This window comes from Lynx canadensis, chromosome B4 (assembly GCF_007474595.2).
Source record: "Lynx canadensis isolate LIC74 chromosome B4, mLynCan4.pri.v2, whole genome shotgun sequence".
NCBI lineage: Eukaryota > Metazoa > Chordata > Mammalia > Carnivora > Felidae > Lynx > Lynx canadensis.
In genome coordinates this window covers 11,423,372-11,438,895 of record NC_044309.1, presented here as the reverse complement: position 1 = coordinate 11,438,895, position 15,524 = coordinate 11,423,372, and positions in this window count along the sequence as shown.

Here is a 15,524-nt window from a genome sequence, read left to right as displayed (position 1 = left end):
GTTGAACATTTAAATTGCTTCCAAAATTTCATTTATTTTATTATAAATCATACTGCATTGAACATTCCTGTACATAAATATTGATCCACACCTCTTCAATTGCTTTGTGATATGTAATTATTAGAGCAAAGGGCATAAGTATTTTTAGGACTCTTAAGATAGATTTTCAAATTGTTTTCAAAAAAAGTTTTTACCAATTTACACATTCATCTAGAGTACATGAAAGGGCTTGTTTCCTGCAGATGTACCCTAGAATTATGTAATATTTTTCTAATCTTCGCTATTTTGATAAATTAAAAATGGAATCACATAATTGCATCTGAATAATCATTTTTGTTACTCATGAATTTGCATTTTTTATATGTATTTTTCATCCATTTTTCATTCACGTGTATTATGCAAATTATCTGTACTTTCACTCATTTTTCTACTGGTACAAAGCATTTATCATTTTATTTTACTTTTTTTAAATGTTTACTTATTTTTGAGACAGAGAGAGACAGTGCACAAGCAGGGAAGGGGCAGAGAGGGAGAGAGACACAGAATCTGAAGCAGGCTCCAGGCTCTGAGCTGTCAGCACAGAGCCTGACTCGGGACTCATACTCACAAACCGCGAGATCATGACCTGAGCCAAAGTAGGACGTTTAACCAACTGAGCCACCAAGGCGCCCCAGCATTTATTATTCATTTAAAAAGCCTCCATATGGGGCGCCTGGGTGGCGCAGTCGGTTAAGCGTCCGACTTCAGCCAGGTCACGATCTCGCGGTCCGTGAGTTCGAGCCCCGCGTCGGGCTCTGGGCTGATGGCTCAGAGCCTGGAGCCTGTTTCCGATTCTGTGTCTCCCTCTCTCTGCCCCTCGCCCGTTCATGCTCTGTCTCTCTCTGTCCCAAAAAAATAAATAAACGTTGAAAAAAAAAATTAAAAAGAAAATAATAAAAAAATAAAAAGCCTCCATTGGCTATAGCCTCCTGATTGCCTATATCTGATTGCCATTTGTTGTCATGTGTGTTTTAATTTTGCTTGATATTATGACCGAAAACAGGTTTATATTTTATATCATTCAATCTGTGGATCTTTCCCTTTTTAATTTCTTTTGCTGATTTTTTTTTTATTATAATGTCCTTCTCTACTCTGAGACCACTTATATTTTCTTCTCATTTTTTGTATGGCTTCATCTTCACATCTCACTCTTAACCATCTGGAATTCGTTTGCATATGCCTTCACCTCCAATGGTAAAAGTAAGTATAACCTGACAATCCCCAGATAGTCTGTCTTCCCATCAACATTTTTCATTGAATAATTCATTAAATAAATTCATCCCTTTAGCACATGATTTGTAAAGCTTTTTTGTCATATACTCTCTATTATGTGTTCTGGGATTGGTTTCACGGCTGTCTGTTTATCTGTGTTTTATTCTTTACACCAATAACATACTGCTTTAATTACTGTGATCTTCAATGCACATATAGAACTTTCCATAGTTTCATAGATCTTTTATGCATGTGCTTTCATAAATAATTCTGTTTGAAAATAAAGACAATCTTTTCCTCTCATTTCTTTTTTTTTTTTAGTTTCTTTTAACATTTATTTATTTATTTTGAGAGACGGAGAAAGAGCATGAAGCGGAGAGGGGCAGAGAGAGAGGAAGACACAGAATCCGAAGCAGGCTCCAGGCTCTGCGCTGTCGGCACAAAGCCCGACACAGGGTTCGAACCCATGAACTGTGAGATCGTGACCTGAGCCGAGGTCGGATGCTTACCTGACTGAGCCACCCAGGCACCCCTCCTCTCATTCTTTATTATTACTCATGTAAAAGACAAATAGTCACATAAAAGACAAACGTTCTGAGATACAGATGTCTGGACTTAACCTAAAAAAGGGTCTTGCAGTTCTATGCCTCTTCTTTGGTGAAAAAAAAAAAAACCATAAAATAAAAAGCACTGTCTTGTTATTAAAATGGAACATTTACTGAATTGGAAAAATCAAAGCAAAACAGGAATGAAATCTAAACCTGTGCTTGCTTTGTTTTTTTGTTTTGTTTTGTTTTGTTTTGTTTGAGAATGGGAAACCTGAACTTGTACAAAGAAAGCCAAGCCTTGAAGATGGAAAGTTATAATCCTCTGATCTTTACTTTCCTACACAGAAACCTTTAGGGAGGAGCAGAGAAATCCACAGAAGTAGAAATGAATGAATTTGTCCTGCTCTTTAGAAGTGATGCATGAATCACTGGCTTTACATTGAACTTTCTCTAGGAGAGTTCAAATTCTTCTCTAAAAATGATCTACAGTGATGGTGTCTCCACCCTACACAGCACCCTCAGTATAGGATCAACGGCTGAGCATTTAGGGATAGCTGGTTCATCTGGGCATAAAACTTTGCAAATCAGTTGACTTGCAGCCTTTGCCATCATCACGAGTGGGGCTGTGGTCACCAAGCCTCCCTACACTCTGAGTCTTCCCTGCACCCCCGGCTCAGCTAGCCTTGGGAAACGAGTGCCCTGGTTCACAAGCGAATTCTCAGTAAGCTATGAGTCAGTACAACCCACTGCCATCCCTAGAAAAGAATGAAGGTGCCCATCCCCTCAGGTAGGTAAGTCAGCATGTCTTACCTACTGATTGTGAGCTCCCACAGGATGAGGTCCCTGCTTTGTTTATTATTCTTCTATAGCTAGAAGGCATCTGACAACCATGGCATGTTTCTCGAATGAATAAATGAGTGAATAAATGAACTGCAACATTCAAAAGACAGTCTGTTACCAGGGACTTGAGCTAAACAGTAGTCACTATGAGTTAAACTCATGATCTTAGCAAATTGGACGTTTTTACATGGTCTGAATATGTATGTGATTTCTTTTATCTACATATTTTGAACAACCCAAAAAGAATGTCAAAAAAGGCACGTATGATGAACAGCATCAAATGTAATCTTCCTGGAGCTTGAGAGCCAGCCTTGCATTTTTTTCTGTAGGTAGGTAATTAAGAACCAGATGAGAGAGAGAGAGACCTGAGCATGGGAGCAGATATGCTGATGCCTCCATTACAAACAAACCCTGCTCCAGGAAGGGAGACCCATGAGGCGTCTGATTTTCCTCGAATTGTCTGTGGGTTGTGTTTTCAAGGAAATGGATGTTCCTGAGGAATGTCTGAAAATGATAGAGTTGGCTACCTCGAAGCTCCTGTCTAGCCCTAAAATGCTATGAATCTGGGACAGCTCGTCTTTTGCAGAAAATGGCCACGAGAAAAAATGTGGAAGCAACGCCCTTCTCCTGGGATTAGTTCGGTTTTCCTTCGTGCACATCGGTTTCCTCACGGCTCTGTGTGCGTGATAAGTGTGTATATGACAGCACTGCCTACCAGACACTGACCATCGCCAAAGTATTGTGGGGACATAAATGCAAATTTTCAGGGAGAAGCCACCTCATTAAATGAGAAGGAGGGCTGCTCGCAGTCTGAAACAATCTTGATCCCAGAATTGTATAGAAAAGTGTGACACTAGGGGCGCCTGGGTGGCGCAGTCGGCTAAGCGTCCGACTTCAGCCAGGTCACGATCTCGCGGTCCGTGAGTTCGAGCCCCGCGTCGGGCTCTGGGCTGATGGCTCGGAGCCTAGAGCCTGTTTCCGATTCTGTGTCTCCCTCTCTCTCTGCCCCTCCCCCGTTCATGCTCTGTCTCTCTCTGTCCCAAAAATAAATAAAAAACGTTGAAAAAAAAAATTAAAAAAAAAAAAAAAAGAAAAGTGTGACACCCTTGGCTAACGAGGCTGCCTAAGGAGAGGGTCACATTCTTTAGTGGAGGGAATCTATGGGGCCACTTTAATAATCTGGGAATAGGACACCTACCTAATATTTACTGTCATCTGGGAAGAAATGTGCCTAAGGCGCTGAAACTCACCCCAAACCGTTTACCTTTAACAGCCCCAGTTCTTGTTTACCTTACTCATTTCCAGGATCTTTAAAGGAATTGTTTTGCTAAGTACACACAGGAAAGCTTCAACTCAGCTGCTGTTCAGCAGCTGTGAATTCCAAATTAGAAGTGTCTGAATTTACCGAAACTGCATTACAGATTGAATTTCGTCATTTTACAACATACCGTAAAACCTGGGCACAAAACCCACCCTTGGTTCCCCACTTCTACAGCCACCAATTGTTGATTCTATGAGGCTAATTTCTAACCTCAGCGTGATTTTGACCCTTGATTCCCAGGCTCTCCAGCTGCAGTCTTTTCTTCCCAAACCCTGAGCTGCTGTAAACTCACAAAACGCACATTAATTTCAATATTAGCCTAAATAAAACAAGTAAATCCCATAAATAATGGATTCCAGAAGCAAACAGGAATATTTTCAAGTTTCCTGTTGTTTGGATTAGCCTCACAGGCACCCCCTTTATCCTCATAGGGGACTACAAGGCAGCTAGAGGCAGGACAGCCTGGTGGCTAGGAAAACAGGCTTTGGAACTAGACCAAACTGGGTTTCTTTTTTTTTTTTTTTCTTTTTTTTTTTTTTTTTGTAGGAGAGAGAGGGCATGAGCAGGGTAGGGGCAGAGAGACAGAGGGAGACACAGAATCCAAAGCAGGTTCCAGGCTTCGAGCTGTCAGCACAGAGCCCGATGCGGGGCCCAAACCCACAAACCGTGAGATCATGACCTGAGCCGAAGTCAGATGCTTAACCAACTGAGCCATCCAGGTGCCCCATTTTTTTTTTAATATAATTTATTGTCAAGTTAGCTAACATACAGTGTATACAGTGTGCTCTTGGCTTCGGGAGTAGATTTCTATGATTCATCAACACCCAGTACTCATCCCAACAAGTGCTCTCCTCAGTGCCCATCACCCATTTTCCCATCCCCCTCTCCCCCGCCATCAACCCTCAGTTTGTTCTCTGTATTTAAGAATCTCTTACGGTTTGCCTCTCTCTCTGTTTATAACTATTTTTTCCCCTTCCCTTCCCCATGGTCCTCTGTTAAATTTCTCAAATTCCACATATGAGTGAAAACACAGATACCTGTCTTCTCTGATTTATTTCACTTAACATAATACCTTCCAGTTCCATCCACGTTGTTGCAAATGGCAAGATTTCATTTTTTCTCATTGCCAAGTAGTATTCCATTGCATATATAAACCACATCTTCTTTATGCATTCATCAGTTGATGGACATTTGGGCTCTTTCCATAATTTGGCTATTGTTGATAGCACTGCTATAAACATTGGGGTACATGTGCCCCTATGAATCAGCACTCCTGTATCCTTTGGATAAATAGTAGTACAATTGCTGTGTCATAGGGTAGCTCTATTCTTAATTTTTTGAAGAACCTCCACACTGTTTTCCAGAGCAGCTGCACCAGTTTGCATTCCTACCAACAGAGCAAGAGGGTTCCTGTTTCTCCACATCCTCACCAACATCTGTTGTTTCCTGAGTTGTTAATTTTATCCACTCTGACCGGTGTGAGGTGGTATCTCAGTGTGGCTTTGATTTGTATTTCCCTGATGAGGAGTGATGTTGAGCATATTTTCATGTGTCTGTTGGCCATCTAGGTGTCTTCTTTGGAAAAATGTCTTTTCATGTCTTCTACTCATTTCTTCACTGGATTATTTGTTTTTTTGGGTGTTGAGTTTGGTAAGTTCTTTATAGATTTTGGATACTAACCCTTTATCTGATATGTCATTTGCAAATCTCTTCTCCCATTCCATCAGTTGCCTTTTAGTTTTGTTTAGTTTCCTCTGCTGTGCAGAAGCTTCTTATCTTGATGAGGCCCCAGTAGTTCATTTTTGCTTTTGTTTCCCTTGCCTTTGGAGATATGTTGAGTAAGACGTTGCTGTGGCTGAGGTCAAAGAGGTTGTTGCCTAAACTGGGTTTCAACCTCAGCTCTACCTATGGTTTTAACTCCTCTGAGCCTCAGTTTCCTCATCTGTGAAATTGGTGACAATGCATATAAAGAACAGACTCATGAAATAATAACTATTTAATCGTCATTAATAAAGAATTCCTTACAAGCAGGCACTAAATACCTCCCTTACATTAACAAGGGACAGAAAAGATGACATTGTGGGCGCCTGAGTGGCTCAGTCGGTTATGCGTCCACTTCAGCTCAGGTCATGATCTCGCAGTTCTTGGGTTCGAGCTCTGCATCGGGCTCCGTGCTGACAGCTCAGAGCCTGGAGCCTGCTTCAGATTCTGTGTCTCCCTCTGTCTCTGCCCCTCCCCTACTCACGCTGTCTCCCTCTCTCTCAAAAATACATAAACATTTAAAAAAAAGAAAGAAAAGATGACAGTGCTATTCCATCTCCCTGCTGCTAATATGTGAAAAGAGCATGGAAAATGCTTTCATAAAAGTGACAAGTAATAGTTAAAATATTTGATAACCCCAAGACCCATTCTGTAAATTAGACCTCCCACGTGGCAGCCAGCACTTGAAACAGCGCGGCTGTCTCTGGAGGGTTATGTGTAGGAAGCCACTGAAAACTAGGCCACTCCAAGTGGAGGGTCCAAAAGCATAAAGTAGTTGCTGAAAGCCTGCCAGGCCCACTGACTCCCAACAATGACACCCCAGATGTGTGGAAGATGAACATCTGAGTCCCAGCCCTGTGTGAGGGTGACCAGTTTATAACACAGCTTCAGCCCAAACATACACTTAGGAGCCCCACTCCCCACCCATTCCCATCAGCCTTGATTTGACAAAGGAACACCGTTCCAGATACACTGGCTTTTGGAACTCAAAATACACTTTCCTCCAAAAGGTGTTACAAATAGTTGTTAGATTTTTTTTTTTTTTTTTATGGTTAGGTCTACAAAAGACTCCACAGTTAAAGGTGTCACTGAAGGGGTAGCCCTGAGCCTGAACCCTGGGGCCAGTGACTTTCTTAATTACAACAGCTAGACAGCAAATTAAAGCATCCCTGTGCCTCAGTTTCCTCATATATAAATTAGAAATAATAATACTTCTATCTCGTTGCATTTTTGCAAGGATTGAGTTAACGTATAGAAAGCATTTCGATAGTGCCCAGCACACAGTAGGTACTGGATAAATATTGGTTGTTGTTACATTTCTTGTGAAGTCAATGAGGTCACATGGTAGGACCTTCAGGAGGACCACAGCAGGGAATTTCAGCCTCCAAGGAGAGTGAGGAATTACACAAGAACCCTGTGGCCAAGGAGAAGGACTTGGGGGATCCAGCCCCCCAAGGCATCTATCTATCAAGCACTTGGTGCGTCCCGGGAAAAGTGTTGACAGTGTCCCATGCACCATCCCTTATTCCTCCAAACAAAGCTTTAAGGGAATTTTTACAGCGATCGCTATCACCTCATTTGTTCACGGGGACACTAGGGCCCCAACAGGCAGAGGGACTCATCTACCACCGAGTTCCAGTCTTCCCTTCCATGAAATAGTTTCAGCTGCCTGTCTTCAGGTCTATGGCCAGAAATGAAGAGCTTCCTTTGTAAATAGAATGTTGCTCAGTAACTTCCATGTTAAGAAAAATACCAGCAAACCTTCATGCGCCACAAAAGCAAAAGGTTGAAAATATGAGCCCCCAGTGATAATTCCCTCTTGCTTTCTAAGAAATGTTTATTCCCTAAAGCATTCAGGCAACATGCACTGGGAAGGGGCCTATTTTGCCCTCTTCTTCACTAGAACATTCTTTGCATACTGCCTCTCTATCTTGTTAGTTCCTGGATCCATTTCCAGTACCAAAAGCAGCGGGAACTATGCCAAGGGCACAGGTGGGGCAGCCTCTGTGGTGTTGGATGGGAAACTGGCACTGAAATGTCTGTTGTTTGTGAAAATTGGGTCTGCTTCAACTTATAATGACAATTCAGAAAGGAAGAAACTTTCATTGCTCAAGAATTTTCAGAGGAATGGTCATCAATCATTCCTGTACTAAGAGACAAGGAATAGGGGTGCCTGGGTGGCTGAGTTGGTTAAGCGTCCAACTTCGGCTCAGGTCATGATCTCACAGTTTGTGAGTTCGAGCTCCATGTCGGGCTCTGTGCTGTCAGTTCACAGAGCCTGGAGCCTGCTTCAGATTCTGTGTCTCCCCCTCTCCCTGCCCCCTCCCCTGCTCACACTCTGTGTCTCTCTCTCAATAATAAATAAACGTTAAAAAAAATTTTTTTAAGAGACAAGGAATAAACCAGCTAAATGCTGGGGGGAAGATGGGAGCAAGGGGGCTCCTATGGGTGTTCATCATGATTTTTTTAGCAATCATAAACTCGAAAGTTCAGCCAAGAGAAGCTTAATAGAATTGGGGTGTTAAGATGGGGAAGATCACCTGAATGTGAAGGAAAACCTCACCATCTACAGGGAAAGTAGACGGCCCTCCCCTTGACGGTTTAATGTTAGCAAAAACCTCACTGATCAAAGATGAGAAAAAGGGTAAAGACAGAGAAGTAGCAGATCCACTGAGGACTAAAATGCATCGATAGCTGGTTGGAACCTAAAAACTCAAGAAAGCAAAAAATCCTAGCTTTTTGGTGTCACACAGGACATCTGGTTTACCTGAGTTAGCAAATATTTGTTGAACATCTACCACTGACCCAGCACTTGGAGTGTTTTTATTGTCCATAAACATTGTGATTCATCAAAATTCTTCATCCTGGAGACACAGAATCTTCTTCACTGGACAGAACAACTCATCTCACTTAAAGTCAAATTCTGCTTGGAGACAGAGAGGTGTCCTCTCTAGTCAAAGCTTCTCCAAAGTCAAAGACTCTGCTGTGGGGGTTGAAGTCTCAAAACTACAGACTGTGAAGGGATTCAAATGTTGATAATTGGATATAGTATTTTGCTTCTAATAGATATATTATTACTCTTCTCATGGTTTCATTTGCCTTTTAATAGTTTCCAGTTTTGTACATTGTCATGGTTGCAAAGAAAACATTTCAAATCCGTGTGAATCAAATTAAAGTCAAGTCAGGAAACTTTTTCCTCTTAATATTATAAGAACATTTGTCAGGAAAGTGCCCTGGCACTCAGTCAGAACTCCCCCTTATAAACTGGAGAATTTTCTTGAGACAGATTACCATATGTTGGGCAATGAATCTCTAGGTCTTGTAGGCTGTTTCTTTTAATAGGAAATTCTCGTTCTTGGATGCACTTTATAAAACTACAGCTGGTTTGCAGGCATAAGTGCACCTAAAGTCCCATGTATAATACTAACAAAAGTTATGGTTTTTGTTTTGTTTTTCCCTAGTAAAAAGAGTATTTCAAATATGTACCCAGTTCATTTCAGATCATTTCTATTGGCAAAATATTCTATTCTGATTGTAATATAATTAATGGAGAAAATATTTTCTGATGCTTGCCTCTTTTTTTAACTAATCTCCATGCCCAACATGGGAATCGAACTCACGATTCCTGAGATCAAGACTCACATGGTCCACTGACTGAGCCAGCCAGATGCTCCAATTGAGAAAATCTTTTATTGAAGAAAATTGTATTTAAATATTTGACATCTCAAGGTTGCTTTATCAAATCACCACAAAGCAGCATCGGCTAACATTTTGGTGAAGATGGGTCAAAAATAAGGTGTAATCCTTGCACTCAAGGATCTAGATTCTGTATTTGTAACCCAAACTATTCTAATGAATACCATAAAATAATACGTACCTTTAAAAAAATACATCTTAGGATTAGTCTTATTGATAAAACAAACAGGAGGCTTACTTGGCTTAAAATTATATTTGATTTGATCTTTCAAGCAACTGCCCAAGCTGGGCATTTTGTTTGATTGAATTGTTGAGTAGATAATTCATCCATTTATCTACTCAACATTCATTCAGTGTTTATGATGGGCCAGGCACCACACCAAGTGTGGAAGATTTAGCAGTGAACAGATAATCTTACGGCTTCTTCTGCTGGCTGGGTTTACCAGCCTTCTTTGTAATGGGAGTGAACAGAACAATGCTAGGACAGTCTCTCTTCTCCCCATCTTAGAGTCAACTGCGAACCTCAAATGTCTGAGATGAGACAGAAATGAGCCTCTTTTCTTTCTTATCAGCTTTGCCCAGGGTTACTTTGACTGAATCTCTTTGTACTGAAAAGATCTGGTCCTACTTTTCACTTTTAAAAGCTACAAGTTCCTTCCTGATGTTTCTGCTCAACAATCCCTCTTTGAAGGCCAAATGCCAGTCAATGAAGTCTGATGCAGACCAAGTTTAGGATTTTGCAGTTTGGAGCCTTCCACAGAGGAGACTCATGTTGATCCTTTGGGAGGGTGGAAATATCCTGAAGGAGCAGTCCACCGACATGGTAGTCTGCCTTGGTTCAGGATGGTGTTTCTACCTCTGGTGTCCACTGCTGTGGTCCTCTTAGTCATTAAAATCTGTTAGAACAGGAACATTCTAGAGCACATTGAATTTATGAGACCTCTCTTCTAAAAGTGAATTGGTTCCTTGCTATCCTTCAAGAGCAGTGACAGATGGCTCCTGCTTGGAGCCTGTGCGGATAAACTACGGAACCTCCCTTGAGAGGCCTCTCCGTTACCATTCTCCCACTGGAGCTTTCATCTGAAGATCTAAGCTACATATCACCAATTCCTCGCAAGCCGATAGTAGTGAGCACCCACTGTATGCAGGAAGTGTGTTAGGGGGTTGACAGATACAGAGCCCCCAATTAGGAGTGGGAGAAACAAAAAGGGAAACAACCAGGTGACGTTTTGACAGGTTCTGTGATATGAGTGTATGCCGAGTTCCATGGGAGGGCAAAGAAGTGAGTGGTTACCTTCTGAATGGGTCTTAAAGGGTAAGTGACAATCTGTAGGTGGGGGTTGGGGTTGCAACACTTCTGGCAGAGGGAACATCAAGAGCAAAGAACAAAAATGGAAATGAGCATGATACTGGAGAGGAGGAACCTGAAACATCTATCGTGTCTTAGTTCATTCTGTTGTTACAGAATACCAGAGAAACTTCGCACGGTTTTGGAGGCTAGAAGTCCAAGATCACAGAACCAGCAGGTTCAGTGTCTAGTGGGGGTCCACTTACTGGTTCATAGGTGGCTATCTTCTCCCTGTGTCATTACCTGATGGGTGGGGCGAGGGAGCTCTCTGGTGTCTCTTTTACAAGGGCACTAGTCCCATTCATGAGGCCTCCACCCTCACGGCCTACCTAATCCTCTCCCAAAGGACCTACCTCCTAACACCATCACACTGGGGGTTAGGCTGCAGCACATAAATTTGGGGGGAACGCATTCAGTCTGTAGCTTACTATGACCATGTGTCATGTGCATCAGGGGATGTGGTAAGAGATGAGGGTAACAGAGATGGTGACAGAGTCAAAGACTCTGCGTGTGTCATGCTAAGGAAAGATTACATGTCTATTACAAATAGGGAAACTGAGGTTTGTAGTCACTACACTTGTCACCTAAGGTCACAATCACAAGAACATGATTTGGGGAAGAAATCTACCTTGCTCCTTCCTGCTAGGGCAGGAAGGAGGAAAGAGTAAGGACCCAGAGGTGGAGAAGATCTAAGTCTTTGGTGATCAGCTACATTATTGCCTCTTGTCCCCTCAGCCTGCCCCTTGCTCAGCAGACTGAGAGCATAACTGCCTCTGGGAAGTTCTTATTCACACACATCCTGGCTACCTCACGGGACGGCCTGGAAACCCAACCATGAACCCTACGCAGCTGAGCTAGTTCACAGGTTAAAGCCCACCCTCGTTGTCTACATCACCCACTTCTGCCTTGGGACCCAGAAGGCCCTCCCAGGGGAGAGCTGGCAGCATGTGCTGCAAGATTTTCAGTCTGGGACCTGAAAGAACCACTCCCCCTGTGCTCGCCCTCATTCTGGGAAAAAGACCGAATGCTTATCAGAATTACAGAAATTACCCTTAAGTCCTTAGGAGTTCAACCACCTTCACCTCTGAGTTGATAGTAGCCCAGGAGGCCTCCTAGAGCCTTGAGAACAGTCGAGCATAATGGCTCAGTGGGGTCAGACAAGAAATCAGAACTCAAGGGGGTTTCTCATGCAGGTCCCTTCCATAAGCAAAATGTTCCTTGGTTTTACTAATATGTGCTGCCAGCCTCTGTGACCACGAAGCCACCTCCTGTGCTGGGCTGTGGAAGGAACCCTGTTCAAATCCTAGCTCCATCCCTGTTTCTGTAGCTCTAGACAGTCTACAAACTACAGGCTTTCTGGGAAAGTACTTCTCCTTTCTGAACTTTCCTATCCTATCTGAACTATCCTTTCTGGGTAGCGGGGAGCTAGGACTCACCTCCAATGTCTTTTGCCAGGACCCCATGAGAGGATTCAGATAGAAGGGGCTTGTAAAATGTCAACCTAATATAAAATGTTAGTTATGACCATTAACCATTATTGCCTATGGTTAATCTCATTAGTACTCAGTGTTTTCAGTCTCCTATGAAGGAAGAGACACATTCTCATGCTCATGGCTGGAGTCCAGAAACATTATAGAGAAGTTTCTCATTTCCAGTTAATGGTCCCAATCTCACATTGGATGGCATTGTCACAGGGTTGTTTACTTATTTATTTATTTATTGGCAGAACTTCTGAGTCCAAAGCACAACTCAGCATAAACAAAGGCCTGGCTTGGACCCAACATATTAATCAATGAATTAATTCTTTCCCCCATCCATTAACCTTGCTAAGCAATGACTTAGCATTGGAGAAATCAGGAATTCTTGAGCTCTTTTAAATATCTTGAGGACTAGGGGGAAAAAAAGGAAGCAGTCCTCAGTCTCCTGAGAAAGGAGTGGCCAAAATGACCTGTGACCTCCCTGCTCTCAGGCCACCTTAGTTTTGCCTAGTCTTCCAGCAGGTTCTACCAAAAAAAAAAAAAAAAAATCAAATGAGAGAGAGAGCTATGTTCTTGCTACCAGTTATATGCTAGGTCTAGGTGTCTCTATTACAAGGTTTATTTTAAGCATTCACTTTCCAGATAGGTTCCCCCTCCCCCGCCCTTCCTGCCTTAGCTCAGACTTCGTTTTTGTCTTTTTAACGTTTTTATTTATTTTTGAGACAGAGAGAGACAGAGCATGAACGGGGAGGGGCAGAGAGAGAGGGAGACACAGAATCGGAAGCAGGCTCCAGACTCTGAGCCGTCAGCACAGAGCCCGACGCGGGGCTCGAACCCACGGACCGCGAGATCGTGACCTGAGCTGAAGTTGGACGCTTAACCGACTGAGCCACCCAGGCGCCCCAGACTTCGTTTTTGTAATGGGGGCGGGGGAAGACACACCTAACATGAAATTTACCATCTTAACCATTTTAAATGTACTCTTCAGTAGTGTTCGCATTATTGAGCAGCATAGCTCCAGAACTTTTTCATCTTGCAAGACTGAGACTCTATACCTACTAAACAACTACCTCTCTCCCCTCCCCCCTTTCACAGACTTTTAAATCTTTACCATTTTGTTCTTCACAATATCTCCCACTAGTAGACTGCCCCGGCCTTTTTTTAGATATTGTAGTTGGTGTTGTTGCCACTGCCTTATAAGTTCTAGAATCATCTCTGTTTGACTTTAAAGAAGCAACAACAGGGCGCCTGGGTGGCGCAGTCAGTTAAGCGTCCGACTTCAGCCAGGTCACGATCTCGCGGTCCGTGAGTTCGAGCCCCGCGTCGGGCTCTGGGCTGATGGCTCAGAGCCTGGAGCCTGTTTCCGGTTCTGTGTCTCCCTCTCTCTCTGCCCCTCCCCCGTTCATGCTCTGTCTCTCTCTGTCCCAAAAATAAATAAACGTTGAAAAAAAAAATTAAAAAAAAAAAGAAGCAACAACAAGCATTTCTTCAGTGGTGAAGCCTGTCTCAGGGCAGCCTGGGGGGCAGCCGACGTTGGTGCGGGCATCTCCTCAGAGAGGAGAGGGCAACCGTTGGTACTCATTGGAGCCAGGTCTTGAGCACAACCCTCTATCTGCTGGTATCTAATAGACATTACTGAAAACGAAAAGGGAGGGGTCTTAAGGTCAATCATTGGAGGAAGCTTGGATGACTCCAGGTTGAAAAGAACTCTTTCCTGTGTGATGGCGCCAAGCCGTGGCCAGGCCACTGAGGCACGCAGCGCTCTGCAGAGCACCTGGCTGAGCACCGTCAACCTGCTAGCGGTCTCCAGAGGTGCTCTCCCAGAGCCATGAGAGAGCCCAGAGGTGGCCGGCAGAGCTCAAGGGTCACACTTCCTCCTGGGACAGTTGCATATCCAGGAAGTTGTGTTTATCAGAAAAAGTCACAGAGAACAGTCTGTCTGAGGGAAGGGAATGTAAAGGTTAGACTTGTCCAATTTTAGAAATCTGCCCTGTCTCTCCCCTTTTCCAAAAGGGATCAGCCAAAACAGAGTACTAGGCACAAAGCAGGCACCCATGAATGCTGTTTGCCTTAGCCAGCTCAGGTGGCCATGATGAAATACCACAGGCTGGGTGGCTCGGTTTATTTCTCACAGTTCTGGAGGCTGGGACTCCAAGGTCAAGGTGTAGGCCACTTAGGTTGCTGGTTGGCAGACAGCCCCTTTCTTGCTATGACTTCAATGACCTTTCCTCAGTGTGTGTACTCAGAGCGCCTTCCCTCTCCCTCTCATGAGGATCCCACCTACATGACCTAATCTAACCCACTCTTATGACCTAATCTATTTACCTCCCAAAGGCCTCATCTCCAAGTAACATCACATTGGGAGTTAGGGCTTCAACATATGAATCTGGGGGCAAATGAACTTTCAGTCCATAGCACTGTTGATGGCTTTATGGAAAGTAGAGCCAAACACACTGTATGCTTCCAAAGAGGATTTAAGCCATCTTAAAATAAAAGCTGAGACATCAGGAACTAGGGAGAAGAAGGTACCGTCATTACACCAGGAACCAGGGGTGGGCAGGTATTGTTATTGAACACTAAATTTAGTTCATTCTGAGCATCTTGGGGGCTAAAAAAAAAATGTGATGGCTCCCTATTCAGACAAGAAAAAGGCATTTTCCCCACTGAATTAAACATTAAAAGGAATTTATTATTAAATCTAAACCAGTATGAAATTGTACATTTACTTCATGTGGCTGGTTCTTGTGTTGACCTTTGATAAAAGCCCAAGGGTCTCCTAAGCATTCTCTTCCTAATGCATATTGTCTGCATTGCTGGAGAGAAAGCACTCACTGTCCCTTAGTTACCCGATGCCATCTACAGGAATTGATAGACTGTTGTGACGATTGAGAGGTCTGACATGTATTCCCTTTCTGAAAGGAAGACCACTGTTCCCAAAGCAGCAGGACCCAAGTTTTTCTCAACCAAGGACTAGAACCCCACCTAAAGCCTCTCGTGAACATCTAGATGTAGCCCAATGTCATGCACCACAAGTACAGAACTGGTAAGTTCACCTCAAATTTCAGACAGGTGTTAGCAGTCAACTCCTGTGATCACCAAATGGTATCTTGTGGTTCCTAACATATATGTAATATTGACAAACAATCCCTTCACTGCACCCATCAGGTGAGACAGCTGTGGTCCCTAAATATCAGATTTAAAAGAGGATTCTATTGTACGCTTGACAAAGGAGAGTACTATTTAATAGTCAAGGATATAGTGAGCCAGCTGGTAAACTATCA